Below are 5,617 nucleotides of genomic sequence, written 5' to 3' on the forward strand. Positions count from 1 at the left end.
AAGGTATTGTCAATCATTAACATACTAATGGTTTGGATAAATCATTCTTTTTAATACAATTTAATCTTATTATCATAATATCCGGTGATAAAAAAAATGTTTATTGTTTATCTGAACTAATGTTTGCAATATCTTTTATTGAATTTATTCAAAATTCCATTGGGGTAGAAAAGGTCTTCAGCAACCCATGCTTGCCGTAAAAGGCGACTATGTTTGTCATAAAAGGCGACTAACGGGATCGGGTGGTCATGCTCGCTGACTTGGTTGATGCATGTGGATTGATGCTCATGATATCAAACACTGGATTGTCTGGTCCAGACTCGATTATTTACAGACCGCCGTCATATAGCTGGAATGTTGCTGAGAGCGGCGTTAAACAACAAATCATTGGGTACTTTTTAACTGAATCACCGGTAGATTGGGATGAAACGTGTGCACAGCCGATTGCTATTTCCGGCTTAGTTTACGAGAAAATACACACAGCAATATTAATTTCTGCATATAACACAATGCCTTGGAGAGCAGAAAATACATTTCAAATGGTAAATCATCATGTCTAGTGGGGTTTGATATCAAATTTCATATTTTTATTGACCAAGTATGTTATACATGTACCTGTTTATTCACCTGAATTTGCTGAATGTATACTCTGTGTTTTCTTGAAAGCGCATATTACTACTCGATAAATTTTTTTTACACTATGAATCATAAAAAACTTCTATCCTAATCTTTTTGTAAACTCTGAAAGGTGCTATGTAGATCCTGTTAGGTAGGCAGAGGATGTTAACTATTTTGTTGGTCATATACCACCTACGACTCGACCTCCGTTTAAACCGCTGATCATCTACAACGCTCATCAATTATTTGGACCCCGAAGGTAGCGTTGTAGCGAGGGATACATGTCATCAATTCCAATTGCGTGGATCGATGCTCATGATGTCAATCACTGGATTGTCTCGTCCAGACGCGATTATTTTACAGTCAGCCGTCATATAGCTGGAATATTGCTGCGTGTGGCGTTAAACAACAAACCAACCAACCAACCAACTCATTAGCGTGGACCGATGCTCATGATGTCAATCACTGGATTGTCTGATCCAGACTCGTTTATTTACAGACCGTCGATCAAACAAACAACATGATTAAACCCCATAAGATGTCCCTTAATGTACAGTGTGGTGATAAGAATCACTCCCAGTATATTAAGGGATGACCTGTATATTTGTATAATGTCAAAAATGTTCAATTACATTGTACTAGGTATTATATCACAACTTATTAACTTAATTTATCAAGATATGTTATTTCATGGAAGAAGGGGGTGCATTGTCCATTCAAACATGTGGCTGGTTGGTTTGTTGTTTAACGCCGCACTCAGCAATATTACTGCTATATGATGGCGGTCTGTAAATAATCGAGTCTAGACCAGACAATCCAGTGATTGATATCATGCGCATCGATCCACGCAATTGGCATTGATGTATCAACCAAGTCAGCGAGCCTGACTACCCGATCCCGTTAGTCGCCTTTTACGACAAGCATAGTCACCTTTTACGGTAAGCATGGGATGCTGAAGACCTATTCTACCCCGGAATCTTCACGGGTCTCAAACATGTGCAGACTTGGGGCGTAATATAAGCCTTAGAACAGAATATAGACCTGCCTTGTTGGAGTAAGGTGTGCCTACTACAATAAAACATCATGTTCTTATGAAATAAGAATACAAACAGCAGATGCCCTAAGTAGTGACCTTATTAAATTGACAAAAATGTACTTTGACATTGTCAAGATGCACAAACAAAGCTCTGACATACGAACCAAGACAGAAGCCTTTCACAGTATCATCAGCTGCTTGAATTCCAACAGTGCTCGCAGCATTAGGGGACTTCACCTCAATAATGTCTGGTAGGAAATGCCTTGCTGCAGGTGACTGGAACATAACTGGCATCGTGAGAGCAGCCTTGACCAGGCCGTTTGGGGATGCCCCAAGCACACCACATTCATGCATCCATATTCCTGAAAACACACGAACATGAATAGATTAGTAGTATGTCAAACAGATTTCTTGTAATTGCAAGCCAACATGGTGGGGAAAATTAATTTGGATAGTTTTCACATTTTATTCTGAAACAAAAAGATTAGTATCTTCAACAAACAAATTCAGCTTCAAAAGGCACAGTGATTTCAGAAGCACTTTACAAATAGCACCAGAACACTGTTGATCACCAGGAACCTGATACATTGGATTATGGTTCTGTACTAGTTTTAAACATATATCTGTGATAATCTAGTTGTTTTACTGTCCTTCGTCGACAGATTTTTATACAGTTTACATATATGTTATTAAAGTCACATTTTCTCTCGTCACGATATGGCTGCAATATTGCCGATGTGACGTTAAATATTAACTCACTCACTCACTCACATTGGATTCCTGGTGATCAACAGTGTCTTGTTGCTATTTTTCAGTGCTTCTGAAATCACTGTGGAACCTGATACATTGGAGACCCGTGAAGATTCCGGGGTAGAATAGGTCCTCAGCAACCCATACTTGCCGTAAAGGCGACTATGCTTGTCGTAAAAGGCGACTAACGGGATCGGGTGGTCAGGCTCGCTGACTTGGTTGATACATGTCATCGATCCCAATTGCGTGGATCGATGCTCATGATGTCAATCACTGGATTGTCTGGTCCAGATTAGATTATTTACAGACCGCCGTCATATAGCTGGAATTTTGCTGAGTGCGGCGTTAAACAACAATCAATCAATCAATCAATGATACATTGGAATGAACTAAAGGTTATTTCTTAGGAATATTTACAGGGAGATCAGCTGTGGAATGTGGTCAGTTTGGTAAGAAGGACAATACTATTCATGCTATACCAAAATCACATGTTTATTATTTCAGATTTGATCTATTTTCCATTTCCGAATCTCAGAGATGATAAGAACCCATATCATACATGTATCATATCAAAATATCAGCTTTTTCTTCTGGGAAGATTATGCTTTAGCAGGGTCCAAAATAGTTCAGAAGATACAATGAACCATTCCAGGGGGTAAACCATGTTACTATCAGAACATATGGTTTCAGAAAGTACCTGTATTTTCAATCAAACCATCACCAGGTTGATATCCCCTGAGAGCAACTGACTCATGATTTATTCCCCAGGCTACACTCTTCACTGCTTCCAGATTGTAGGCTGAGAGTAACCGCTTCATCAGTCATATCGGATACCTTCAATGTATTGGATACACAAATAGGTGCTCAATAATGTGACAATATGCCATGACATAAGCTCACTGGGAATGTAGGCCTTGGTGAGCTATAACAATGCAAGAGCAAGTCAATATGTATATAACATGGAAAGTGGCGCTATTTGACAGAGTCCTGCTTTCTACTTGCAAATAGCATTGAAGAAATATTTCATTTTCTCATCATATTAGAATACCATACCTATTTCTCCCGATCGACCCCAACACAGCACCAAAGTTGGAGGCAGTGATTCGGTGTTTTCGAACAATACACCACAGAGGATTTGTCCTCTGTCCGGCTGTCCTTTTTGCAATATCTGCAATCCTGGATGGTGACAGCAGGACTGCCCTGCTCAGCCAGAACTGCTTACACGGTGCTTCCATGTACGCCTGGCTGAGTACAGCATCTTCTACAGATATTATTATTGGCTCCTCAACTGGTGGTTCTGGTGACAGAATCCGTCGGAGTGCTGCAATACATAGTTACATAAATAAGTTACAGGTATATTAGCATGATAAGTAATGATATTTCAATGACAAAAGATAACAGTGTATAAGTGATTCAGCCTGAGAAAATAGATGTTATTTTTGAAATTGCATATAGCTCATAATTAAAGCAATAAGTAGCTCAGATACTTTTAAGAAATAGATCAAAGTAAATTACAACTTAGGCATGATTGAGAATAAATTTATATGTATAATATGTATTTTAACACAAAGAAATACTTCTGTCTTAATAACAAAAACAATATGATTTATTGGAAAATGCTTGTTAGAAGGAAAATAAACTTAAAACCAACTTCCTGAAGATATCAGTATGATTTGTTGAAACCAGAAGTAATCCTCTTGTAACAGAAAACAAGAAACACATTTACAACTTGCAAATGTATTTACCCTCAACAGTATCTTAAAAAGGGTTAGAGCTAGTGCAAGCACACATGTATAGAATAACTTAATAAAGAATAAAACAATAAAACACTAATGGCAACACATCAACATTCAACTTAAAAGGCACCAGTGAATCGTCCAAGCTTGTCCAGCTCATCATGCATAAATTTGCGGTCGCCATCTGTGACCTCTCTAGGTAGAGCTCTGGTTTATCAAAGGTATAAAATAAGTACTTACAACAAATGAAATGACATTTTCAAAATAACTAAATCATGAAACATTACCATGATTACATACATATTTACCATATATTGATTAGAGGGATATCAAAAGGCTGGTATGCAGCTGTGTTGAACACACTCACTTGTAACTAGGCTTGCGAGGGGGAAACAGTTCCTCCATACTCGAAATCCCTGGCCTCATTTTTAGACTTAGCTGCATTTAGCGAGGTACACTTGACATCAGTTTTGCTGGCTATTGTAATATTACTTGAAAAATTAATAACCAACATTAACAACATGTTTGACAGAATCTGTAACATCTACAGGTTTATGATCTATTTCAAACAAAGCAAGCATTAGATGTGAGCATGCTGAGTGAACACATTTTAACATTGACAGACAATATTGTGGCATGGTGTTCGAAATCAACCGAGTCAGTGTGCCCAATGAGTCAAGCAGGAACATTATTATCAACAGTTAGCCTATGTTTTATTACTTAAACTTACCCAAACATAAGTGCAGCAGCTACATGGTGACAGGAAAATTGACCCAAAGTTCTCTCACATGATGAGTATCCCACACCAAAGGTATCATCCAGGTGAGGCTGGAGTTAAAGTTTAACAAAATTGAAATTTTTATTATAAATTGTATATTTATATACTTATCCTATCTCACACTATGCATCTCTCTTTCTTCTTTCGATTATGAGTGGAAACGTATCTGAAATAAAAGTTTCCAGCTTCTAAAGTTAATTAACCCTGTCATACCTCACATCGTCACGGTCACCTCCCAGATCTGAGTCATGCGCGCTATGCATGCTGGTTGACCTTCTTGCACTGATCACGTGTCTATCCCAGTCAACTCATTCTCTTTCAAGAGCATATAGACTAAGGAATTGCGATGTGGGGATGGACGGGTGGGCATATAACGTGTGAGATAGGATAAGTATATAAATATACAATTTATAATAAAATTTTCAAATTTTTAAACTTATCCTATCTGACACTATGCATTTTATCCCACAGTTGGATGGTGGGGCGCAACTCCCTTGTCTATAGATCACAACCGTAGGATATTTACGAGGAAGCTGGAACTTAACAGTGGTACAATACTTAATACAGTAACACAGTTAAGTGTCGTAAGAAAAAAACAAAAAACAACACACAAAAACAACAACTGGTAGACAGGATAAGAAGAACACTCTCAAAGAATGTTGAGATCCTGATACGTGAACAACTGAAACACAATAAGTC

General features: G+C 38.0%; 1 pseudogene; it reads right to left on the reverse strand.

Annotated features, from left to right (window-relative positions):
• Window positions 1–751: 751 nt before the first annotated feature.
• On the reverse strand, window positions 752–4,566 carry LOC125374865 (annotated as a pseudogene).
• Between the last annotated feature and the right edge of the window lie 1,051 nt (window positions 4,567–5,617).

This window comes from Haliotis rufescens, unplaced genomic scaffold, assembly GCF_023055435.1.
Source record: "Haliotis rufescens isolate VD_foot unplaced genomic scaffold, xgHalRufe1.0.p SCAF_6, whole genome shotgun sequence".
In the NCBI taxonomy this organism is placed as follows: domain Eukaryota; kingdom Metazoa; phylum Mollusca; class Gastropoda; order Lepetellida; family Haliotidae; genus Haliotis; species Haliotis rufescens.